This window comes from Camelus dromedarius, chromosome 8 (assembly GCF_036321535.1).
Source record: "Camelus dromedarius isolate mCamDro1 chromosome 8, mCamDro1.pat, whole genome shotgun sequence".
Taxonomy (NCBI): domain Eukaryota; kingdom Metazoa; phylum Chordata; class Mammalia; order Artiodactyla; family Camelidae; genus Camelus; species Camelus dromedarius.
This window is the reverse complement of record NC_087443.1, coordinates 8,134,830-8,161,277: the sequence shown is the minus strand read 5'-3', so window position 1 is coordinate 8,161,277 and position 26,448 is coordinate 8,134,830. Positions and strand designations below refer to the sequence as shown.

The following is a 26,448-nucleotide window of genomic DNA, read 5'->3' as shown; positions in this document are numbered from 1 at the left end:
GTCAACATAAAAAGTTTTCCCTCTCCTTTGACCTCATCTCCCAGCTGCTGTGCGTGGGGCATCTGCATCACACATCGACCAATCTTCCCAACGGCAGAAATATGTTCTCAACTAGTAAGAGCTACCTTCTCCTAGCAACGACGGGACAAATCCTTAAAAGACAGCATTCCTGCTCGACCTTGTAAGGGGCCACGCTGATGCTCAGCTCTGGATTGTGTAAACGGTCAATAATACCTCATTTCATGTGCAGCCTTCTGTCTCAAAAACCTTATGTCAATTGAGTTCTAACAGGCGGAACAGTTCTCAGAGCTTTCCGAGATGCTCTTCCCAGGTTATAATCCTCAAATTTTCCTCGAATAAAATTTTCCATTTCTTTCTTAGATCGACTGATTGGTTTTTCGTTGACACCCTGAAAGGCTTCACTGAATGTGAAACAGTCACACCTCTGTGGGGCTGCTGTTCCCTCGGGCTCTGGAAGCAGTGGGGATGCTGGAGGCCCTGAGGTGTCTCCCCAGGATGGAGGGGCTGCCGGGGCATCTTGAGGCACAGGTTCACCCTGAAAGGCAGCTTAAGGGGCAGAAAGGGGAAAGTGGTGCCGAGGAATGATCTAGGCAGGGGCCCCAGGGAGGGCAAACTCCAGAAAGGAAAAAATTCACTTCTTCCGGGGAGATTCCTCCCTCCCTTGGCAGCCAGCTTGTCCTGCAGGGTCCAGGGCAGAGCAGGCAAGTCAGAGGGGCCTTGGGGATCCTGCGGCCTCTTCCCACAAAAAGTATGACTTATGCAAATTATCTAAACGTTGGAGTTTCCATTTCTTAGTATGTTACATGGATCTTCCACCTGATTCCACAGGGCAGGCCCAGGCTGGTGTCTGGGTGGGGCCTGAGAGCCACAGGAGGGCCGAGCGTCAAGCAGAGCCCGGGGGCGGGGGCTGGGGGTGGTGCTGGGTGGGGCCTGGGGCCTGCTTGCCGGTGCAACCACGCCCAGCCCGGAGCACCCGCTCTTCTGAGTGCAGTAGGGGGTAAGTCCGTTTGCAGAGTCTCTGGGTGGAGGGAGGGCTGACCAGTGTACCTTCATCTCCCTGGGGAGAGGCACCAGCGAAGTGAACGAGATGGCCTGGCGGAAAGCCTGGGTGAGTGTAGAGCGAGCAGAGGCGGAGGGTGCCCGCAAGCGATGGTCTGGAGGGAGGTCGGCTCAGGCAACACTCTGCTGCCTGCCCGGCTGGGCACTGCACTGCCTGCCAGACTGGGGAGGAAGATGAGAAACTTCTCCGGCCCTAGAGGCGCTCATGTCCAGCCAGGATGGGAACAGAGGAGATGGGCGATAAAGGAGCCTTGAAATGCTCCCAGGAAAGCTGAGGGGCTGGGGGAGCCCAGAGGAAGGATGCCTGTGGGGAGGGGTCAGGCTGCTGGAAGAGAGGGGGAAGTCATGGCTGAGCCATGTGCGCATGCGTGGTGTGTGCCCATGAGTAGGTGTTCCAGGAGGAATCAGGCAGGTGTTCCCTTAAAGAGAAAACAGTACGTACAAAGGCTCAGAAGAGCTGGAAGCTTGACTTTAAAGAGAAGTAGCTCCCATTGGCTTGAGGGTACTGGATGGAAAGGTAGAGGGTAGGGGGAGATGTAGGCAGAGCTAGAGAAGCAGGCAGGGCTGGGTCCTAAGGAGGCCCGCACAGCCGGCTAAGAAGCTCAGGCTCCACCTTAAGAGCAATGGGGAGCCACTGAAGGACCTTGAGATGGAGAGCAACCTGATTTGAGAGGCTGAGGTTGGAGCACTCATCGATGCCCACGCCTCAGGAGATGGGAGGGGGACCTGGACCACAGGGACCTTGTGCAGTTGAAATCCAGGAGTGAAACCTATGGGCTGAGTTAGGGAGGACAGCACACCCTGTCCCCAAGTCTCCGTGTCCCAGGTAAATGAACAGATTCTCAGCGGTGTTTCATATGGGGTTGAGCCTGAGGCGGTCTAATGCTAAGGAATTGAAAACACAAAAGGGGGATGAAGACGACTAGCAGGTCCTCTGGGCAGGCATGATGTCGCACGCTCTGCACTCCTTCCTTCCCTTCATCCCCAGGGAGCCCTGGGACATCAGGGCTGCTCTTTCCATTTTTGCAGATGAGGAAACCGAGGCTCATTGATATCTAGTGACTTGCTCTGTCCCACAGGGAGCAGGCAGGGGTCTAGCATGAACCTGGATCTCTCTCTGCCCCCGCTCCCAGGCCTTCTGTGAGTCTTGGTGGGTGACTCAGTCTTATCCTAATGCAGGAAGTCTCTTTGTCACAAAAGTCACAACCCAGGGGCTCTCAGATTCAGACATACCGGGCCTGGACAGGTGGGACCAAGAGGAAGCCAGGGGCAATGTGGGGCAACCCCAAGTCTGGCCCCAGCAAAGCTGCCGGGACAGGTCAAGGGGCCAGGGCAGCCTGCAGTTTCATCCTGGCTGATGGGAATCAGTCTTGAGGAGGCAGATGTGGCAGGGAGGGCCCAGTGCTGGACACTCCAAAGTCAGCTGCTGCCCCAGGTGGCCTTGCTCCCAGTGGGGCAGGGGCAGAAACCCATCCTCGGGGCCCGACCCAGCCAGGCAGACAGAAGCCTCCTTGCAGGGACCCGGCCAATGTGGCAGGACAAGGATGACACTCACTGAGCAGCCATTGTGCGCTGCACATCCCCCTACGCCCCTCACGTGCAATATCTCACCTGAGCCTCAGGCCACCTCTGCATTATAGATACTAATATCCTCACCCACAGACGAGGAAACGGAGGTACGAGGAGGCTGAGACGGTGCCCAAGGCTGTCACACTAGTGAGCATTAGCACCTGGGTTAGAATCTGAGCGGCCTGACGCCAGAGCCCAAACCCCATGGGCCTCAGCCACTCACGACCCATGAGCAGCAAGATTCCAGGTAGACCCCACCTGGGACTGGCTGAGGTACCAGGGAAGGACAAAGGACCTCTGAGGCCCTGACCAACCTGGGACCAGGACCCGAGAGGGCTGAAAGGTTAGCTCGAGGAGGCCTGCCTGCAGGACGGGGCCCTGTCTGCGCCTCCTTGTGGAGACAAAGCTCCGTCTCCCAGGTTCTCCTGGGCAGCCCCGTGACGAGGGAGGGCCGAGGCGTGTGGCAGCTCCCCTGAGAGCATCACAGACACGTTATGGGTGTAGAGTCACTGACTGGCTGAGTCATCTTTCCAGAGAAAATGTTCCTGTCTGGACTAGCCCACCCCGCACGGCCCAGCAGAGGCCTAGGCAGGTCCTCCTTCCAGCATGGGGGCCTTAGATCGAAAACCTGGAGCCCCACCACACCATGCTGACATCCCGGGGTTGGACTGCCAGGAAACTGTCTTGTTTCCCCCTAAAGCCACATCACAGGAAGGGAGTCGGAGGCTTCTCCATGCGGTGAGATCACAGCCCCCGGGGACCTATTACAGACACGGCCACCCGGGCCCAGCCTCAGACCCGCTGAGTGGCCCGCTCCATGGTGACTGGGACACACAGCGTGGTCAATCACTGCTGCAGGGCCCCGGAATGCCAGCCTGGGGAAAAGAGCAGAGGGGGAGCCCCTCCTGGGGGGCCCCCAGAGCTCAGCATTGAGGTCTCAGATGACCCCACTCTCCCCGATGACCTGCATTCCCTCAGGTGCTACATCCAAGGGAGGCAGTGTATGCCAGTCCACAGCTGGGCCACATCTGGGACCACACAGGCTCTCTGGATGAAATTTCCACAAGGAATTACTTCTAAAATTTTCTTCTGTGGAACACAGTGCTAAGAAATAAAGTAGGAAGATCTGTCACCAGATATTTGAAATTCGAGCAAAAGCTATGGAAAGACTTCTTACCTTTTGCTCAAAAGAAATATCCTTACAGATAAACCATGGATGGGAGGCTGCGTTGTATTTTCAGGATCTAACCAGGGCCTGGAAGGAAGGAGGAAAGAAGGAAGGAAGGAAGGAAAAAAGAAAAAGAGGAAGGATGGAAATGGTGACTGAATGGATGGGTGTTTGGGTGGTTGGATGGATGGATGGATGTGGTGGTGGGATGTCCGGGTGGAGAAGGGGTGAACAGATGGATGGAGGATAGATGGAAGAGAAAATGAGTGGATGTGGGGCAGATAGAAGGAGTGGATGAACAGGTGAGTGGGAGACCAAATGCAATGGGACTAAACTCCCTTCCGCTGGAAGGATCTCTGAGTCTCCCTCAAACTCAATTCCCATCTCCAACCTCCCTTGTCTACCACCCCTCTCCCAAATTGCATACTTAAGAGGGGTCATTCATTTGCACCTGAGAAATTCTGCAGGGCACACGTCTCAGGAGCCCTCAGGCAAGATCTGGAGTAGAGATTTGGAGCCAAGGGCAGGGGTACTTTGTTTACCTAGTTAATTCACAATTTTCAAAGCACCAAACTTTTTTTTCCCCTAAACCTAATCCTCTGCCTCCAAGAGCCTGTAGTCTTGCAAAAGCCATGAGCTAGCAGGATGTTCAGCTGGGTGCCCTGGCTCTCTGCCTTCTGGTAAATACCCACTTCTCAGGAAGAGGGCAGAGTGAGCTCAAACAACGCCTGGCTTCCCAACCTCGTCTGCATGCTCCCCAGGCCGCGTGTTCAGCTCCATGAAGACTTTCCTTTCTTGATCACTGTCCTTATAGCTTTGGAAAGGGTTGTCCCTTCCTGCTGCTGGCCGATGGTGCTGGAGGGAGCTGAGGGTGGCCGGGCCTGCTCAGACGGCACCAGCTGGGAGAGACCCAGCCTGATTCAGAGCCCACGCCCCAGGGCAGGGGCAGGGATGGGAAAGGTTCTGTGGCTCTGGCTGATGCCAGCCTGTTAACCAAGGAGCCGTTCTGCAGAGGAGACAAGGCAGTCCCACAGAGCCATGAGGGGAACCAGCGATCCCTCCCAGGCAGGCTGGGCAGGCACGGTCTCTGGGTGGTGGTGGGGGGGTCCCCTTACGTATGGAATAGGTTCCCTACATAGCTAATGCCTCTGAGTGGCCGTCTCCAGGCCATCTAGCCTCACAGGCCTCCTAGGAGATTGGACTGCTATGCCCTGTCGCCCCAGTAAAACCTCTCTGGTGTCCCAGCAAACACCAGCTGGTCCTCTCTCAGGCTCAGCCCCTCACCCCCACCCCATCCCCCCTATTTTAGGGGTTGTTTTTATTTTTTTCTTTCAAGACAATGTTCATCACAAAAATCCAGGAAATGCAAGTAAGGAGAAAACAAATGTCCAGCTGAGGATCTAAGGACCCAGCGCTACGGAGGAGACGTGGCACAGGACTGCCGGGTGTGCGGTCCCCACGGGGCAGCTGGCCGTGGGAGACACAGGAGGGAGACGAGGCCCCCGACACTGAAGGCTGGCGTCCAGTCTTACACCCTCTTCCTGATGCCCCACAGTCAGCGTAGTGGCTCTGTAAGTGGCCCCGGTACCAGCCACCTCTGAGGTCTTCCCTTGTGCTGTCTGAGCCTGCAAGCCCCAACTCTCCGGGGCTGGCGCTGGCGCTGAGAGCTGGGATTCCACCACTTAGGGTGGCCAGGTGGTGCTGACCAGCTCCTCAGGAGACACTTCCTTCCAGCCTGAGGGCCGGGCTGGCAGGATAGGCCTCCCCTTGGCCAAGGGGCTAATAGGCACGTGGGACCTCTGTAGAAGGGCCACGTGGCCACTAAGTGCAACATGGACAAAGACGCCCCTTCCTCAAGACACCTGCTGGAAACTAGCATATCCAGAAGCTTCGGCCTCCCAGGCACCCCTCCCCCAGGGAGGGTGGGCAGGGCCTGGATGGATGGAGAGTCCCAGCCTCTGGTCAGCATGGGCCAAACTGGTGCTCACCCTGCTGGGATCGGCTGCAAACTGCCCCGCCTTCCGGCTTTGAGCGGGCCTGGGTTCTCTTGCAGATTGAACAGCAGAGTGTCTCGGTGAAGGGCAGTCCCCACTTCAACCCAGACCCCGACGCGGAGACCCTCTGCAAAGCCATGGAGGGGATTGGTGAGTTGCCTTACCACCGGGGCCCAGGGACTCTCGGGGGCTCTGCCCGCTCTGCTCACAGCCCCGGAGAAGGGATACCGGGGCAGCCTGGTCAGGGGGGGCCTCCCCATAATCCTCTGTGACCGACTCTTGCCACTCAGAGAATCACACAGGCCCCACCTTCCCCAGCACAGGTCTATACACACCCCCAAGACCAAGGAGAGGGGGAAGGCGGTTGTGAGTAACGGGGGTGAGGGAGGGGGGACATCCGCTGTGTGTTCCTGGGTGTCCTTGTGCGAAGGACTTCATCGCACTGTCACAGCTTTCTCACCTGTAAAATGGCCCCAAGAACCCTGGACCCTGCGTGTCACGGTGAATTTTGGATGGGATGATGTTGGGGGTTTTGCGGGGCTGACCTGGGCCCAGGGGGCTCTAGCCACGCAGGGGCTGCAGCTCCCCCCCAACTTAGGTGGGCCGCAGGGCCGGCTCCATCCTGTCTCCAGCATCTGAAAGGGCGGGCCAGAAGCCTTTGGGATTAGGGGATGTGGGTAGCCCGGCCCAGACAGCCCTCATGTCAGATTTACCACCCCGGGCAGGATTTACCCTCTGGCTCCGACTGGTAAATTAGGGCATTAACAAAAACTGCCATTCCCAGATGAGCTTAGAAAGCATATTCAGCCCTCTACTTCCTGTGAAATCTTATAATCGTCTCCACTTTCCAAAGGAAAAAGCGGGGGCTGGGGGAGATGAGGCTTCTAGCCCACCCAGCTGCTGGGCCAGGGCTCAGAGCCAGTTTTCTGGACCCTCTTCCCCCACAGCCACCAGCACAAGGCAGGGCAGGGCAGGAGGTCCCGCCTGAGCTCCAAAGGTGCTGGGTGATGTTCAGGGCATATCAGATGACCAGAGGGTCCTCAGAGTCCATTGCTGTGAGGCTGGGCCTGGGCCACCCCCCAACATTGTGTGGGTGGCAGGGTGGACAGAGGGATTTTTCTGACTGTCTTGTCTACGCTGTGAAAATCACAGGTTTTGGAGATCTTCAGATGATGTGCCCCCACTGCCTGGCCATCAAGCAGCTGCCCTCCCTCCTCCCCAGCCCTCATCAGCCCCCCACCCCTGCGGCAGTGGGGGTGCTCACGCTGTGCACCCTGCAGTCACCAATGAGCAGGCCGTCATCGACGTGCTCACAAAGAGAAGCAATGCTTAGCGGCAGGAGATCGCCAAGCCCTTCAAGGCTCAGTTTGGCAAGGTAAAGGGGGCCCCGTGTGCTGGGGGCCGTGGGGACCACCGCTGCCAGAAACAGCCTGGGACGCAGCCCCACTCTGGACCAGGCCCTTGTCCAGAGCCCAGCCCGCTGGCAACATGGGGTAAATGGGACATACTCACACTAAAAAAATGATGCACTGTTTCTCTGAAAATCAGATTTAACTCACCGTCCCGTGTTTTACCTGGAACACTTTCTGATGGCCCCCTACAGCCCCGGCTTGGTCCCGCCTTCTGTCATCTGGCCCGGCCTTCCTTTCCCACCTTCTCTTTCACTTGCTCCGTTGTAGTTGCTCCATGGCCCCAACCCCGAGCTGTTTCCCTGTCTCTACACTTTGCTGGTCCTGTTCCCTGAGACTGGAACGCCTCCTCTCTCCCACATGCCGGAGACGCAGGCTGGGCTCCGCTGTGTGCTGTGCCACGGGGCTGTCTCCCTGCATTGGAGCTGCCGTACCGGTGCCTCCTCCTTCCTGCCCTGCGGGAAACCCCAAGGGCAGGGAGCACACACCTGGACCCTTTGTCCCTCCTCCCACCTCCCACCTCCCACAGGACAGGGCCAGGCTTCGGCGTGCTGGGTAAACACATGATAATGCATGCAGAGCGTGGTGGCCAGACATCGGTGCACACTGATGCCTCCCGGTGTGGCTACAGGGTCCTCGCTGCAGGGCCCCCGCACCTCTCCTGACTCAGCCACACGAGGGCACGGGGAAGTGGGAGGAGAAGGCCCGTCACTGAGCAGGTCCTTTCCGCCAGGCCCCAGGCCAGACACTTCGCTTACCTTAGTTTACTGAACCCCCCAGCTCCCTACGAGGCATCCCTAACTGCTCTCATTTTTCGGATGAGAGAGAGCCGAGGCTTGGAGAGGATAACTGTCTGCCTTCTGGCCCGGCTCTGCCCTCTGCCCCAGTGGCTCTGCTCAGGCTCCCGCCTTACAAAGCCGCCTCTTCTGTTCCCAGGGCAGCAGGGATGACTTGAGCGGCTTCATGGACCCAGGACTGGCCCTCCAAGATGCACAGGTGGGGGCCTCCCTCAGCAGCTTCCACCCTGCTGGCCACCTGGTCCCATGCTCTGCCATGTAGATTCAGGCGGGCCGGTGCCTCACCCAGCCCCTCTGCCCGTGGGGGTTTTCTCTGATGGTAGGCTGGAACCCAGCTCAGCTCTCTGCAGGCTTTGACCCTCTGGTGTCTACAGAGGAAAGTGAGGGTGTAGAAGAAGAAGGAGACTGATTTGGGTGGGGTACGCTGAAGCTCTGCTCTGGCAGGAACAGCCTACAAACCCAGGGACCCTGGGTCTCTGAGGCTCAGATGCGAGCAGTCAGCCTTCCATAGGTCTGCCTGCTGTCAGAGAGCTTGGAGGTGCCCAGAGGCAGAGCCCAGTATCAAGAAGAGAACTTAACCATTCAGGGATAGCGGGCTCCCATCAAAAAGATAATCAGTCAGAGGAGCATGCTGACCTGGGAGGGTAGACGAGGGACCATCCTTCACCCCCTTGCTCACCTTTACTGGTGTTTTGTGGGTGTCCCAATGCCAGGATCTGTACGCAGTGGGCGAGAAGATTTGCAGGACTGATGAGATGAAATTCATCACCATCCTGTGCACACACAGTGCCACGCACCTGATGAGAGGTACCAGGGAAGGGAGGCAGGGAGGCAATGTCAGGTGGGACCCGGTAGGGGCGGTGGGGGCGGGGTGGAGGCACTCTGGCCACAGGGCCTCTCCCTTCACACTGAATATCCAGTGTGTGGACTTGTCAAGTCACGGAGTTGGAGAGAGAGCCAGGGAGCCTTGCATCCTTTCCCCGACAACCCACTGGAGGTCAGGGGTGGTGCACTGGTGTGCAGTCTCTGATCTGAGATGCTGGGGGGGCAGGTCATGCTGAGATGCGCATGTCCCCTAAGAGAAGGCCTCTCTCCACAGTGTTTGAGGAGTATCAGAAAGTTGCCAACAAGAGCATTGAGCACAGCATCAGGGGTGAGGCCCACGGCTCGCTGGAGGAGGCCATGCTCACAGTGGGTGAGAGACGGAGCCCCGTGCTCAGACTCACGTGCGTCCGCCGGCCCCAGGGCTCCGTGCTGGGACAGCACCAAGCACCAAAGGCAAAGGGCCCAGGGTGCAGCAGTAAGAGACTGGGTCCCATGTTCACCTTCAAGGTGAGCCTCCACTCCAGCTCCCCTCTCAGCATGGCCCCTTCACCCAGGACACTGGAACGCTGAGGTGACAGGGAGAGGAGTCAGTGCAGAGTGAAGAACCGAGCCCCAGGGCAGGGGACTTCCCTCCTCCATCCCAAGATGGAGCCGAGGTCACCTCCACACCAGGAGGTCCCCCATTTGGTGCCAAGCAGCCAGGAAGCCAGGAGAGCTGCACCACATCTCCCAGTCTCCAGGGTGAACTGGGAGAGCTGACACTCCCCAGCCGCCTTTGACTGCCGTGATAAATCCAGTCTGTGTGAGCATCTAAGCGTGCCCCCACTCCAGTCCCAGCTTCCAAAGGCAGCCCCTGGATCCAATTTAAACAAATCTTCGGGCAGGGAAAGGTGAAGCCATGCGGTGCCCTCGGGTGCTGGGCGCCTCCCGTCTGCTTCTCCTCGAAGACTCCCGTCACTCATTCCACAGGCAAGGACAGAGCAGGGCAGGGAAGTCAAGTCACGAGGGCACACAGTGCCATCAGGTGGGGTTTGAACTCATGCCCACCTCCCTCCAAGCCCTCACTCTTTCTGCCGCCTGGGTTAAAACGCCAACCTCCCCACCCAGACCCCGAGTCTCGGAAACACCGTGCATGAAGCGAGCCTGAGAGCAGACGCCCGGGCACCTGCGCGCTCTGGGGCCCAGCCCCACCCGCCACACGGGAACTCAGGCTGCAGGGGCCCTCTGCTAAGTGATGTATAAAGCGGGCACTTACAGGCCAGAGGTCATCATAACAGTGGCTCCTCCATGGAGCTGAGTGGCTGGACTCCTGGAGAAGCCGGCTCTGGCATGTAAAAGCCCAGGAGCTCCCCTGGGTGGAGCTGTGCTCTGTGGGCCAGCCCAGCCCCATGTGCCCCAGTGTGTTCCATCCTCACCCTTCTGTCTGCCTGCTCTGGGCTTTGCACCCGTATCCGGTGCCCAAGGCCTCCTTCCCTGCCCCACCCCTCCTGACACAAAGCCTCTCATTTTAAGATGAGGCAGGGCACAAAAAAGTAGGCTAAGACTTACACAATGCTAACACTTAAGATTCGAGGCAAGACTTAAATAAACAAACACATACACAATGCCGCCTACAACCTCTGGTTGCTAACACAACTTTCCTGTTTGCCAGTTAAATGCACCCGGAACCTCCAGTTACTTTGCGGAGCGACTTTACTACGCCATGAAGGTGACTGATCTGTCTGTTGTGCACCTTACCCCCAACCCTATGTGGCACCGATGGCAAAGCCAGGATGCTCAGAGGCACCACCCAAGTCTTCGACACTTGGGTCTCCTCTTATCCCAGCCTGTCGTGGGTCAGAGGGCACACCGAGGCGGGGGAGGGGAAGCCGCACCTCCCGAAGGCTGGATGTGAGCAGGTGTATTGCCAGGTGTTCATTGCACTGAACTTTCACCACAACCCTGTGAAACCCATGTCGTAACTGCCCTCCTAGGGACGGTGAAACCAAGGCTTGCGGTCCAAGGTCACGCAACTGGGAAGTAATAGAGCCTTGATTTGAGCCCAAGCCAGTGCAATTGTCCTTTTTATGTATAACTTTATTTGTATGTAACTGTCCATGTGGCCTCCTTGAGGAAGCACAGGTCAGGATTGCCAGGAGGTTAAGGCACACTTCGAACGGACACATTCGGAGGGGGGATGGCCACACGTGGCAACTCAACTTTCCTGTGTGTGTCCAGCTGCCGGTTTGGGGTTGCCTGGCTGAAAGCCTGCACCAGCTGCTCACAGATGTTCCAAACACTCGTGGAGGGTCTGGTTCCACTAGAATCACAGTGGAAAACAGACAGTCAGATGAATTCCTTGGTCCCTACCTTCTGTGATTGATGGTTGCTAACATCACCTAAAGTCGGAGCCCCAGGGTCTCTGGCTACATCTGGCCAGGGAATGGCAGAGGACGTGGGATCCCCTTGGCCACGTGGCTCCCTCTGACATGAGAGTATCCAAGGATAAAAGTGAGCGGGAAGGTCCTGCCTGTGGGTCGGCCAGTTAAGCTGGTTTCATGATGTTGCTGCCCTAGGAAGCGGTCTCATTCCTGGAGCAGTGAGCATTTTGTGTCTAGAATCTGATGTGGCCAATCACACACTGCAATTTGGGGGCATTTGGCTTCTAATAAGGGAGACACATGGGCAGTGAGTGAGAGGAGATCAAGGGATCCCTTAGCGCATCCCTCTCAGTGCATCACTGCTAAAGCAGGGGCTCACTCCTGTGTCTCCACCCCCTGTGGAAGCCCCCGGGACCCAACATAGATATGTCCATCATCACAGAGATGGACAAAGGCACAAGGTGATGGCTGGGGGTAGGGCACAGCTCGGTGGTAGAGGGCATGCTCAGCACGCACGAGGTCCTGGGTTCAGTCCCCAGTCCCTCCGTTTAAAAAACAAATACATACATAAATAAGCCTAATTACACCCCCACCAAAAAAAAAAAAAACAAAAAACAGAAGTGATGGTTGATTGCTGTGTCTTGTCCAGGGAGCAGGGGCTCGGGATGGCACCCTAATAAGAAACATCGTTTCAAGGAGTGAGATTGACTTAAATCTCACCAAGTGTCAGTTCAAGAAGATGTGCGGCAAGACCTCAGCAGCATGATCATGGCAAGCCACGAGTTCCCAGTTCTCCCAATTCTAACACCAATTTGAAACAGACCTTACTGGGAAACCTGAATCCCGCAGCTAATGTCCTAAGTCACAGGTGTCCGTCCCTTCACAGTGGGCATCAGACCCTTGCATTGCCATGTGGTGTGTGCAGGGGTCAGCAAGGAGGTGGGTGTGGTTACAGCCTGGAGGGGAGTGGAGGCCCCTGGACATTTCACACAGAAAGTTAGCTTTGCCTTTGACTTACGGGTGCCCCTTTGAAAATGACACACTGAATCCTTGCAGAAAGAACCGTATCTGAAAAGTCAGTGAGAGTAAATAGTTTAGCAGGAATCGAGGCGTGGCAGTCCCATCCAGATTTAAGTAGTTCTGGCAGCAAAGTTTTACAGAGATAAATCAGATGGGCTCCAGTGGGTTGCCTAACTTGATTCCAATTAGTGAAAGTTCTGGAGCCGAGAGAATGCAGAGTGATTATCACTTCATGAGAAATAGCTCTTCCGGCCATTAATGCCAATTGAGCCCTTGACAGCTTCATTACCAGAAGTCAAATCATGAGAAATATATCCCCAAGTCTTCACTGGCTATTAAGTCAGGTCTCCAGTCATTCTGAAACATCTATTGTTCACTACGCTTCCCAAGAAACACGTAGCTTACAGAATATTAAAAAGACATTTCTGCTTTAAGACGTTTCAGAGTGGCCCAGTAGGCAGGTGGGGGTGGGAGGGGTGGAAATTATTCTTGGTTTTGTTTTAGGAGGGCTGAGCGAAAATCAGCGCAGGCTAGGGCAGCTGTGTTACTCAAAGCGCTGGCTTTCCCAACACAGTCCCAGCCTGTATCATGAATTCCTACAACCACACATGGTCTCTGAGGCATCAGAAAGATTTCTATTCCTTCTCATCAATCCAGTTAGACAGAGCCACGGTCAGACTCCAGGAGGACAAAAGCACTGCTGGGTGAAAATGATTACTTTTGACACAACTAACATGTAGACCTCATTATGGAGATTTACTAATCTAATTAGTGCATAATCACTAATTTAGCCCCTTATCTAAACCTACATGAAGCCCACCCTCTTAGATTTTATCTAAAGTTTACCTAAAGAGAAAATTTCCTAGAAACTGTGAAAAAGTTGACCAAATATTTTCTTTTTGGCATAGACCACTCCCTGTAGACGTCATCAGAGCAAAAATGATTTCCAACAGTGATACCAGCATTAAAAACTCTGGCATAGAAATTAATAGAAAAATGTATAAAAATACCATTATAACTTTATACTCATGTATTTGAGAAGGTAGACAAAATGAATGGCTTTTAAAAAAAACTATATTACAAAAATCTTTTGGGAAGTAGTGAAAAAAAGAAAAAACATACTTAAAACCTCCAAGAAAATTTCAGGCACCAATGATTTTACAAGCAAACTTGACACAACAGTTAAGGAATTAGGTAATTTCCATGAGACGTAAACTGCTGTGGAGCATAAAAAAGCGGAACTAGTCCCCAGCCCTCGCACTTACTGAGTGGCCTTGAAGAAATCCAATACCCTCTCTCGGTCCCATTTTCCTCAATCACATAAAAAGGGAGCTTTCCTGTTCCCCCGGCTCTGTGTGTAGATCCTTGGCTGGCCAGTCCTGTCAGGACCTGCCTAACAGCTGGGGGGGCCTGGTAGACCACAGAAAGGGGGTTCAGCCACTCGACCTCTGGGGTCTACGCTACTGGGCGGCCAACGTCACTTGACCCCATGTGAGCAGCTGCTATGCAGCCAAGCTCATGTTTGTCCTGCTATTTAATTCTCGCCACATCTCAGCAAGGTTCATATCATCATCAATGTCATTTCATAAATAATTCTGAGTCTCAGAGTGACGATGAGACTTAACTCAGCCACGGGGTCAGTGAGTGATGGAGCTGTGGTCCAGGTTCTGCGTGGGCTCAAAGCCCAGGCTCTCTCTACTGCACCATCTGCCTCCAAGTGGGACACTGGGCCCCCTGCTTTCAGCCTCGGGTCCCAGATCTGCAATAACAGGTGTTGAATGAATGATGGATCATGTTGAATAAGTGAATGGTTGGGTGCCCCTGGGTCTTGAATGGAACATGGGGATGCCCTCTGGGGCAGCAGATGGGGTAAGGGGGCACCAAAATGCCCATCTCGCTCAAGAGAAGAACTGTTTCTATGACTCATTGGCCACAGTAAGCCCTCCTGCAGTTCGTAAGAGAATCAAAAGGAGACACAAAGGAACTGCCTGAAATGGCAAACAAGGAAAGATGGGTGACCCCGTGTGGGGCCTGTGGCGTAGGAACTTGCCCAGGAATGTGCCAGGCCTTCCCGCAAGAAGCATGACTCCTAGGAATAAGAGCAGCTGCTCCTGAGGGACAGGACTCCAAACCAGGCCAATGCCACAACCACCACCTTCTAACTCTAGTGTCCTTCCTGTCCCCAGGAAGACACCAGTGGTGACTACAAGAATGCCCTGCTGAACCTGGTGGGCAACGACCGCTGAAGGCTCAGAAGGACAAGTGCAAAGGCCCAGAAGACAGGGCCACTGGATCCTGCTTGCTGAACCTTGGCCGTGGGTGGGGGTGGGGTGGGGGGAGCCAGAGCACGCCTTTCAGTCTTCTAGCTCCCAGCTTCCAGTGTTTTCCAGCCAGTTCCTCTGACCCAGGGGGAAGGATCAGCCTGGGGCTCCTACCTCCACCGAACTCCCAAGTCAGTTTCAGGTGAGCACACAGCCAATATCTTGGCATAGATCTGGCCGGACAAATGCCTCATCCTGAAGGGTCTGCACGCGCTGGGGATCATTTCTTCCTTCCCGCACAGAAGCTTCCTCAGCCTGGGTCTCAGACTCCCCTAGGCACAAGTTACAGAGAAACTCAGCCCCACCCTCATCTACTGATCAGGATCTGCAGAGAAAGGACCAGGGAACATGGAATTTTAATAAATTTCTCAGGGGGAGGGTATAGCTCAGTGGTAGAGCACGTGCTTAGCATGTGCGGGGTCCTGAGTTCAATCCCCAGTACCTCCATTAAAAAAAAATAAAAATTAATAAATAAATCTAATTACTTACCCTCTCCCCCCTCCCAAAATAAAATGCTAAATTTTTTTTTTTTAAAGTAAGTTTCTCAGCTGAGATATTTCTCTTTCAGGCAACCAGAGAAGGTTGTGAGAGCCCATTTGTTTCATAGCACATACCTGTGGGCAGCTGAGAAAGGAACACATGTATCCAGGCCAACTGGGCCATCACTAACATTTGTTCACTGGCTTCATTTAAAATATTAGGCCAGAGGTAGGAGAAAAATTTTCTTACCATCCTACCGACAGAAAGCTGCAAATCAACATCCTGACCCAAGGACACCATGTTCTAAGAGGCTCGGGCTTCTCTGGTCCTTGATCCCATTAGCAGCTTTTCCTTCCACGACCCAAGCCTGGAACATCTCTAATCCTGACCCAACGGCAACAGCAAGCGGTTAGAGGAGATGCTGAGGTGCCTGTGCTGTGCTTCCAGAATAGTAAAGATTTAAACATTGGAATCTAAGTGTCTTTGGATTTTTAGTGGTGACCAAACCGATTCAGTTTGTCAGTGGATATGACTTTGAAATCCTCTGATCAGACCTGAGCACACAGGTGGGCATCTCCTTGTGGGGACACTCTGAGTGGGCCTGTTGTCACCCGAGGGATGGTTCTTCTAAACTCCTTCCTTTTCTGCTTCGCTTTGTTCAAGTCCCACCCTGGACTTTCTTCCAGCGCTGAGACACTGAGTCCCTTCCTGCCGAAGACCTTTAGAAGGGACTCAGAGGATCCCTCTGCTCTGTAATCCTCTGGGAAGCTGGTCCTCTGGGCTGAGAGCTCCCTTGCAACCTGCCCCCAAACTGGCCTGACACGTCCAAAAGGAGCCTGCAGAAAAGCGGCAGCCAAGGAGACGGCCCAGGAAACGCAGCTGGGCCCAACTATGTGCCCAGCAAGCGAATCCAGAACCATGCAGTTCACCCATCACTCACGATGGAGCAGAAGGGAGTGCTCCCCGTTCCCCAGGGTGGAAGCAGGAGGTCCCCCTCAGATTAGAGAGACGCTCTCTCCTCCTGGGATCACAGCTAGAGCACCGAGGGGCTCGGTGGCTTCTGAGGTGGCTCACTCTAGCGGAGGGCCTTCTCCTGAGAAGGGGCTGGCTAGGTGTTACTAGCTGGCTCTCCTGGCAGCTGGAGAAGGGGGCACCAGCTGGCAAAGGGACTTGGCCAGGACCCTGGCAGTGTCCTCTGGACCTCCAAATCAGTTTTGCTGGAATAAGCTTTGGGGAACTTCTGATATACACATCCCTAAGGTACTTCTGCAATTGCTCCTTAGGGTTCCTTTTGTTTGTTTGTTTGTTTGTTTGTTTTTACATATCTGTGTTCTTGAAGATAGCTGGGGATCTAGTCATTCTGATTTCAGCAAAGAGGGTATCTGTGCCCTGCTTGTAGCTCTCTAATGAAAAACGCTATTTTGTTTTGTTCTCTAACTCTCTAGAAGACATTATATATTCATGCACTCCCCCACTATCCTCAGATCCACGGTTTCTCAATCTCTGAAACTGGATTTGTTTTCTACCATTGCAGTGCCTGGTGGGGAAGCACAGAACCTGATCCAGTAAACTGAGTTCAGAGTTTGTCCTACAGTCTGATTTGATTCCTTATTTATTTATTTTTTTGGCAGGGGGGAGGTAATTAGATTTATTTATTTATTTATTTGATTTTTTTTTAGTGGAGGTGCTGGGGACTGAACCCAGGACCTCAGGCATGCTAGGCATGTGCTCCGCCACTGAGCTGTACCCTCCCCCTCCTACGAGTCTTGATTTGAGACATTATTTTCGTTCGGCACAGGATTCTGTGAGTTATCCAAAGACCTTTCACAAATTCCTTTTTGGCTTATACTATCCAGAGTGGATGCTCTTGTGAGCGATAAAGAAGTCTCTCTGTTTAGTATTTATGTTCTTTTTTTTCAGACTCCACATACGAATGATCTCAGATGGTATTTTTCTTTGTGAAAAAAATGTGACAATGAATATATGTATGCTCATGTATAACTGAAAAATTGTGCTCTACACTGGAATTTGACACAACATTGTAAAATGACTATAACTCAATAAAAAAATGTTAAAAAAAAAGAAACTCATAGAAAAAGAAAAAAAAAAAAAAGAAGTCTCTCTGTTACACAGAATCACTGCCCTGATGGCATCAGAAGATAGTTACCTGTTTGTGTGCCTCCTTCCGAAAAGCTGTGAACGTCTTGAGGCAGGAATTGGGTTTTGTTCATTTGTGAACGGCCAGCAGCTGGCACATAGCAGACATTCAGTGAAGGTTTTTGGATGAAGGACAACAAAGAAGAGCATAGACTTTGGGGGGACAGAAAACCTGACAGCCAGTGAGCCCCAGCCAATCCTTCATCGTCTCTGATTCTCAGAAGATGCACTGGACCTTTGACTCCCCCGAGGAGGGAAGCCCTGTTTCAGGTTCTGTCACTGTGATGGCAAACAAGCCCAGCAGAACCAGTCCTTGACTGAGCCCTTTTGTGAGAGCTCGCCATCCCGACCGCCAGTCCTGTGGGGCATGTGGGCAATGGCCAGAAGCAGGACACACTCATCAGCGTCGGGTTTTCGCTGCCCAGGGGGATGGGCTAGCATGCTGGGCGTGGCCTCTTTCCAGTTTATCCCTGAACTCAGAGAGGGTAACTTTGCTGAGGGTTGACTACTTGGGAAAAAATTGGATTCTCTTGGTAAGAAACAAAAGATGGGATAGATTTGTGGTCAGAACCGTACATTGTCTGTTACCACAGTCAAGGCTTCTACCTGCAACCAGCTTGGAGCTGGTCAGGGAAGTCTTCACAAGGAAGGTGATGCTTGAGCAGGGTCTCAGAGGATATCTCAGTGCTTATCAGTTAGACGGGGCCGGGAAGAACATTCCAGACAGAGGGAGGAAACAGACCAAGAAGACTTGTCTCTATCAGACATGGTACGTTCATGCCACTGGAGGCGGGAGCGTCGGAAGATAAAAAAGTTGTCGGGGGCAAGTCAGGGCGCTCAAGCTATCAGGCTGAGAAGCCCAAGCTGTTTGCAGGGACAACGGGAGCCTTTAAGGGGTCAGGCCGGGGGCATCCGGGACAGATCTCAGTGAGAGTTCCCACAGCACTGCTGCAGGTGAGCGCGCGTGCGTGAGTCCGGAAGCAGGGAGCCCAGCGCTGAAGCTGCTGCAACTGCAGCCAGCCGTTCCCCCAACCTCGCAGCCTAGCACTTTGTCGTCCAGGGGATGACTCCCAGGGAGGAAGGCGGCCTTGGCCACTTCCTGTCCTGCCCTGGGGGGTCTTTCTCCGTAGGTGTGATGTGGCACCAGGCCGCTGCATCTCTGTCCCTGTGAAGAGGAGCAGATGCTGGTTTCCACAGCTCTCACCCTCAGCCCACGAATTCTGAAATAGCTCTGTGAGCCCTGGGCCTGGGTGTGAGTTTCTGGGGACCTCCACGACCCTGTGTAAGTGTCCAAGTTCCCTCATGGCATTGGGCCAAAGTGGACCCTATCTGATGCCCCAGTGACCTGTGGCTACCTTCCTCCCCTGCCAGCCCATTGTTGGCTGTGGATGCAGCCCTCGGGCTGTGCACTGATGGAATTCTGGGGCCACCGGCTTGGAGATGAGGGCTTATACGGTTCTGTGATGTGCTCTAGAGCTGAACTGCAATCAGTATCTCTCAGACCCACACTCCAGGAGTGCCTGACACTCAGCTTGCCTGGACATGCCCGCCTCACTCTGTCTGGGCCAGTCAGCTCCCACCCAGGGCCATAGCTTTACAGCCAAGCCTTCCTCTCTAACACTCAGTAGTCCTCTTACTGCCAGAATGCCTTGCTGCTGGAGTGACCAGGTTGCCCGTGGGTGAACCGTGGCCTTCCTACCCCATTACCCCTGTGTCTGCTGTCTGTAGCTCCCCACAGATAAGTTCCCTACTCCCCACCTTCATCGCACCCTGTCATGAATTGATTCTACTTGAAACAGCAGTCAGTCATCTATGCTCAGCCCCTTGCCTGGTGGGACACAGGCCATCACCTCCTAACTTAGGGTGGACTGACCCACTGCAGACATCAGATTCTGTCCTGGTCCCCATGTCTCCCTGTGCCAGTCTGACTGGGGCGCATTGTCCCACGCTGCCCCTCATTTCAGCCCCTCCTCCCTTCCCGGGCTGCCTCTGTCCCCCTGACAGATCCATTCCCAGGTCTGTGTTCTGAGGGAACACACCAGCTGGGGCAGACCTTCTACACCTTAGGGGAAGTCACTGCTCTGCCCACCTCCCCACCTCCCCACCTCCCCGTGTGACCGCACATGACATGTAAAGCCTCCTCTGACCCCAGAGAGCCAGCACCACCCTTGCACAAGCAGGTAGGGCCCAGCCCTGCATGGCTGCAGCAGGCAGCACCAAGCTGGCCTAGAAACCTGCTGTCACAGTGCCCCCTTGTGGCCGACTCCAGCTAGCGGGAAGGCTAAATGTCTGCCTGGGGGCGACACCCACTGCCCAGGCTGTGGAGGGGAACCCCTGGCCCTCATTCGCACTGGGCGCTGGGAGTTCCGCATTTTCTTGTACATCAGCCTTCTGGAGTGTCATGTGTCCTCACTGCTGAGCAGTTTCTTCAATTAGATTTCAAAAACACTTAGCTGAAAACAAAAAACACACAAAAAAGACAACTTCAGGGGGATGGGTATAGCTGAATGGAAGAGCACATGCTTAGCATGCACGAGGCCCTGGGTTCAATCTTCAGTACCTCCATTTAAAAAAAACACAAAAACACACACGTGCACTGACCTTCAGTGGGTCACTGCTGCACTCACCCCTTGGGCCACCTTGTTCCCTAGGGAGGGACCTGCCCAAGGCCACCTGGCTGGACACAACCAAGATACACCTTGGGCTTCAAGGCCAGTAATGCTCCCACTGACTCCTACATGCTTTTCTTTAATTAGTTATTGTTTTAATATTAAATGCAACATATGCATCTGGTAAAAAAAAATTAGAGATAAATCATAGACAAACTTAAAAGCATATAAAACAGAATATCTTCACCAACTTAGGATAAGAAAATATTTCTTAGACAAGATACAGAAGGCAGAAACTACAGTGGGAAAGCATTGGTAAATTAGACCTTACCAAAATCTTAAACTTCACCAGTAAGAAAATTAATAGACAAGTTTAGGACTGGGAGAAAGTACTCACTAAACACACCGAAGAAGGAACTTGATGGAAGAACGCTTAAGATTTCCTACAACTCTTAGTCAAAGAGTATAAACTTCCAGGTACAAGGTGAATACGTTCTGAGACTTGCAGACGTAGTAAACAGTCTTATGGTTACTGGGGGACAGGGGTGAGAAGGGATAAATTTGGGAGTTTGAGATTTGCAAATGTTAACCACTATATATAAAAATAGATAAAAAGACAAATTTCTTCTGTATAGCGCACGGAACTATATTCAATATCTTGTAATAACCTTTAATGACAAAGAATATGAAAACCCCTTGGTTGGTTTAGTGGTCAGCTAATGATTGGACAGAGATTTCCTTTAATGCTGGAACCACTAAGTCTCCTACCTTTTCTATGAAACTTGGAGTGTATGTTGGGGGTCTGTCCTCAATACGCCAGCAAGCAACTTAAAGCTCTGCCTCAGGCTTGACTTCCTGCTCTCTCAGAGCCTCAGGGTCAGTCAGGGGTTAAGGCCAATGCAGGTCTTTCTTGGGCTTGGGTAACCTCAGCCCAGGCATGAGGCCTTCTAGAATTCTAGGAATACGCTTTTCCAAGCCTTGTGAGTATCTTATTCCCCAGTTTTTCCTTTTGAGTGTTTTGATCAGCCTCCTACTAGCCCCAACTGGTATCACCACCCCAGGCTGCTGATTGTTTTTGACAAAAGGCCAATTACAGCTGTTTGAACAGAACAAGCTCCGAGCCATGTCAAATAAAATAATCCCTAAGAAGGGAGATTTTCCAGGAAACTGTCAGAGCAAATAGTGACAATAGTTCTCTTGGGATGGGATCTTTTGGAAAGCTCCAAACCATTCTGTCCTCTCCAGTGGCAGTCAGGCTGCTGGTTTTCACAGCTGCCATGGTTGTAAGTCCTTTGGTTTTCAAGTCTACCATGGAGCTTGAGAGGAGGCTGGAAATAAGGCAAATTCAAACAACATAAAACTTGCTATTCTTGCCATGATTTAGCCATTTCTTTTCAATCAGATTGTCGAAAGCCTTTGGTTATTTCCAGAGCTCTGAGAAAGCTGATTTCGGTAATTTTTTTGCCAGTATTCTCATCGTTTTAATGGAAGAGCATGTTTTCCGAGGTCATGTGGCCATTCTTAAAGTGCTTGGTTTGAGTCTTTATGAGATTTTTCGTTTGTTTGTTTTGGGAATTCTTTCTTAACTTGGCTTTTAAAGGGGTAGTTTTTCACTGGACACCCTTAAAATATTTTTCTCTGAAGTCAAACATTCATCTATTAGGATCTGTCTCAGTGTTGACCACTCTGTATCAACTTCCCTTTCAGTCAATTCAAGTCTTCCTTTATTTCAGGAAAGTGGTTTTGAATGTTGACCCTAATATTTTTTTTCTGATCTGTAGTTCAGATTTCCCTAACCAAGGCGACAGAATGTCCTCTTCTGTGTTGAATGGCCTCTGTCTTCTACTGAAGACCGTCTGTGTGCCACTTACAATTTGAAACAGGGCCTCTCTGTGGAAGCTTCTGTGGGCCAAGGCGAAGCTGAGAGGCCTGTCTGTGCTGCTTTTTTTTTCTTTAATTTTTTTTTAAATTTTGGGGGGGAGGTAGTCATGTTTATTTTATTTATTTAAATGGAGGTACTGGGGATTGAACCCAGGACCTCGTGCATGCTAGGCACGCGCTCTACCACTGAGCTACACCCTCCCCCGCCTGTGCTTCTGTACCAACGATAATTATAACAGTAATCCCTGCTGTCAGGTAATACTTCAACAATACTTCCAATACTTCAACAATCTGATATCATTTAATGACCACAACTACCTTGTGAGACAGGTGTCCTCTTCTTTGTACAGATGAAGATACATGACTCAGAGCACGGCCACCCAGCACTTCACTGTCAGAAGCAGGCTTTGTGCCTGAGGAATGTCCAGCTCCAGAGCCCATGTGCTCGGACACTGATGCTTACGTCGGCCTCGACTAGGCCGTTGTCCATCCACCAGGGAGCACTTGCTGGCACACCGTCTCTGCGACACTGGAAGCAACCTGAGAGTCAGCTCTATTCATTCACGTACAGGGCCCCTTTCAGTGTTCAGCATGGCTCAGCGCAAAGACAGCAGATCACGTCACACAGGTGCCACCTCTCACCCTCCAGCAGGCATGAAGCGCCTTGCTAACTGAACATGGCGTTCTTCCCCTCTGTGCCCAGTTAGGACTCAGACTCCTTTTAGAGCCAGTTCTTAGAGCAGCCACCACCGATCGCCTGGAGCTGACAGGCGAGAGTTGAAAGACATTTTTGCTGTTTCTTATCTGAATAGTTCATAAAATGAGGAGGCTGAGCTGTGGGAAAAAAATCTAGTAGCATCCACGTGGCACGTGGGAAGCCGTCTACAAGTGGCCGCTCCTCTCCCCTTCCATCCCCTGGTCTGGGACATGATGCCTGAGTTCAGGGCCTTAGGTGTTGTTGGCACGCTACCAGATTGTGCTAAGTGACCATATGAACGCTGAGCTGTGGGGATGTGCCATCGGTAGGCTGTGTCCACACCACACATATCCCTCACTTCCACTTTCCATGAAATTCCACCATTAGTGATGTATTCCTTTGGGTCCTTGCAAGTTTCCTAGGAGGGAATATACCCATAGCAGTGGGCAGAGCACTGAGGGACCCCTTGGGAGACTGCTCCAGGACAGCTGTGTGACCTCAGGCAAATCACTCACCCTCTCTGGACCTATTTTTCGCCTACATAAAATAAGGGGTGGTGTTCTCCATTAAAATCTGACTCCTCGTTCATCATTATTTTGCAAAAGGTGGGTCTCAGTCCTGAGCGCACCAGTGTAGAGCCAGGAAGAGGCCGGAATGTTGGGAGGGGGACAGGATGCTGGACTCTGACTTTAAAAGCTGAGCCACAGGCTCAGGCACTGGCCTGCATAGGGCTTTAACCTTCTCCACTGGCGCTACATGCCTGCAGCACCATAGCTTCTGCCCTGGCTCAGACCCTCGTCTCGATAGGTTGACATAACGATGAGGACAAAGTATAAAAGGACAACCCACTAACTAGCCTGGCCATTGCCAGGAGGTGGCCTGGGGGTAAGTCACCTCACTTCTCTGAGCCTCAGCTGCCGCCCCTCACTCCTTTGCAGAGACCATTCCCCATTTCCCTTCCTAAAATCTAGCCCACCCCTTCTACCATCATTTTCCCTCCATCCCTTGATTCTTCTCTTCAGGGACGTTACTACATTTGGTAGCCACTGCCTGTATATCAGTGCTCACTGGCCACTCACTGTGGGCTTTGTGGGTAAGTCCTGCTGCTGGTGAGTTCAGCAAACCGATCGTTGTGGCATGATGCCCCGCCTCTGGTGTGCTGGGCATCCGGCTGGCCCTCCCTCAGTGAGCCTGGTCCCCGCCACCCTCCTGAGAATGCTGCCCAGGGCTGTTTTGTTTATGAGCCCAGAATGCAGGTCCTTTGAGTTTTTCCAGGGCCTGTAAAAATGTTTGAGACATGAGAAACCATTGAGGGGGGCAGTGCTCTGAAATTCTCAAGACTAGAAAGACATCTTTTGATGAAGGATCCCTTACAATATGTAGGGGGTTTTAATCACGTGCCTACAGTTGGCCAAATGCCTACAATAGGTAACATTATGTCAACTAGTGAGTTGTTACGTGTAACTCCTATAGTTGTATATAAACTGCATTTAATGGCGGTGGATGGGGTGGTTTTATTGTTTGAAATGGGGTGGGTGGAGAAGGTAGTGGGCAATGACTTTCTTAAAATGGCCCCGACCGTTCAGCTCAGTCACCAGGAAGCTGTCCCCTTCGGGGGGGGGGGGGGGACACAGCTCCTTCCCTGGGACATTCCTCAGCACCAAAGGTGGCTTAGTCAGACTGTTTCAGGAGTCACCAGTGAAAGAGGTCCGCGGTCACACCTCAGGGATGTGTGGCACCCTCTCAGCACTCACGTTTGATCCAGATGCAGGCATAAAGACAAGAGCCACTAACGGGGCACCTATCTGTGCCCGGCCCCGAGCCAGACCCCTCGCTCACACCGTCTCACTCGTCCTCTCGGCCACACTGTGAGCTGCCGGGAGGACTCTGGGGCTTGGTGCGAGCACACGCCCACCCTGGCCGCGTGGTGAGTGATGAGGAGCAGTGCCGACCCACGACCGTCGCACCAGCGCCGCCCAGAGCCGGAGTCCAGGCTCTTCCCGCCGCGCGCCTTTTAAAGGGACCTCGGAGTTTTCTGCTCCTTACCGTTGTTCCTTCACCTCTTCTTCTTCTGAAGATATCCTGAGATTTAATCCTGTATACTTAAAATAAATAAAGCCCCAAAGGCAGCAGCAAAAAGAAGGGAGGGCCATTCGTGAATGAAAAAGACCAGCATGTTTCAGTAAGACAAGTTCATGGGAGAGGGTGGAGAGAAGTAGACCGGGAAAATCGGCAGTTCTGAGTGTGTGCGAGGACTCCAGAGGGGGCGGGGGAGGATCTCTTCACACACTTAACAGGCAGGAACAGAGGCTGTAACCAGGCAAGGTTTCAGCATTTCGTTCAAGATGGTAAAATGTGGATACTAGTAGATTTTGATAAGACATATATGTGTATCGTAATGCCCAGAGTAATCATGATACAAAGAGATACACTCTTCAGGAGAGCGAATGGCTCAGTGGTAGAGTGTGTGCTCAGCATGCATGAGGTCCTGGGTTCAATCCCCAGTACCTTTACTGAAACAAATAAACCTAATTACCTCCTCCCCTCCCTCCGCCAAAAAAGCAAAACAAAGAGATTCACTCTTCAACATAATAAATAAATCAGTATGCAATGCTAAAAAGTGTTCAAGTAACCCATAAAAAGGCAAGAAAAGAGAAACAGGAACAAGAACCATAGAAAACAAATATAAAACAAATAATAAAATGGCAGATTTAATCCCTAACATCTCAATAATCGCCTTAAAGTCAGTGGTCTATATACACCAAGCATGACAGAACTTAGCAAAGTGGATTTAAAATGAAAAAAAGAAAGACCCAATTATATGCTGTTTACAAAAATCTCACTTCAAATTCAATGACAGGACCCTTTCAGACCCCACCTACGTACCTCTTCGTCTAAATGCTCACTTGTATCCATTATAATAAACTTGAATAGTGAGTAGAGCATCTTCCTGAGCTCTGTGAGTTGTTCTAGCAAATTATCAAACCTGGCAGGGGGAGAGCCCCAGATTTGTAGCTGTTGGACAGAAGTGTGGGTTACCTGGAGCCGTGGTATTTGTGGCCGGCAAGTGAAGTGAGGTCAGCTCTGAGGGACTGAACCCTTAAGACTGTGTGGTCTGTGCTAACTCTGGGTAGTTAGTGTCAGAACTGAACTGAACTGTTGGACGTTGAACTGTGTCAGAGAATCAGAGATCTGGTGTTGATCTTGGAGAACTGGAGAACCGACTGGTGCTGGAAAAGATACAAGTTGGGTGTCAGAAGCAGTGTCAGAAAGAACATCAGAATGGCAAAGGGAAATTGAGGGAAAAAGAGTCTCCCGGATTATCCAGTGTAACCCCAACAGTCCTTAAACGGGGAAGATGGAGGCAGTAGAGGAGGTCAGAGTGATGTCAGGTGAGAAGGACTCAGCCCACCGTCGCTGGGATGGAGATGGATGGAGAAGGTCACAAGCCAAGGAAGGCAGGCAGCCTCTAGAAGCTGGAAAGGGCAAGAAAACAGATTCTCCTCTAGAGCTTCCAGAAGGAAAACAGCCCTGTGGACACTTGAGCCCAGTGAGACCCCTTCAGACCTCTGACCTCCAGGACTGTAAAATCTGTGATGTTTTAAGCCACTAAACTTGTAATTTGTTACAGCAGCCATAGGAAAATAATACAGGAAACGAGTTGCTAATTCTCATCTTCCATCCAGTGGGGTGCTCAGCACGCCACGTTAGCCCTGTGTTAGTCAGGGAGCTGATACAGTTGGTTGAAGCTAACGATGAAATGTTCAGGCTCACGTAGCTGCGAAGGTCAAGAGGTGAGCCGGGCTCCAGGTGAGACGGATCCGGCAGTCTCTCCCATCATCAGAGCTCAGTCTCTCTCTCACCGCTGTTGGCCTCTGGGTTGGTTTTCCCAGGCAGGATTGCTCCATATGGTGGCCCAGGGGGACCCGACAAGAGCGGGTGTTCCATTTCCCTGCTAGAGGTAGTCCCAGAGAAAGAGAGAGCAGTCTTAGTGGTAAAGGCTTGGGGAGGATGCTGAATGGCCTGGACTGGGGAACATGCCCGGTGTTGAGGCAGTTGCCATGGCTAAGGAGATGGGGTG

General features: G+C 52.5%; 1 non-coding gene and 1 pseudogene across 1 annotated transcript; one reads left to right on the top strand and one right to left on the bottom strand.

The window, feature by feature from the left end:
- The first annotated feature begins 1,108 nt into the window (after positions 1–1,108).
- Positions 1,109–14,468, top strand: LOC105091197 (annexin A8-like; annotated as a pseudogene).
- A 7,331-nt stretch (positions 14,469–21,799) lies between these two features.
- On the bottom strand, positions 21,800–21,872 carry TRNAA-AGC (transfer RNA alanine (anticodon AGC)). Its single transcript has one exon. It is a non-coding gene; the product is annotated as a tRNA-Ala (tRNA).
- Between the last annotated feature and the right edge of the window lie 4,576 nt (positions 21,873–26,448).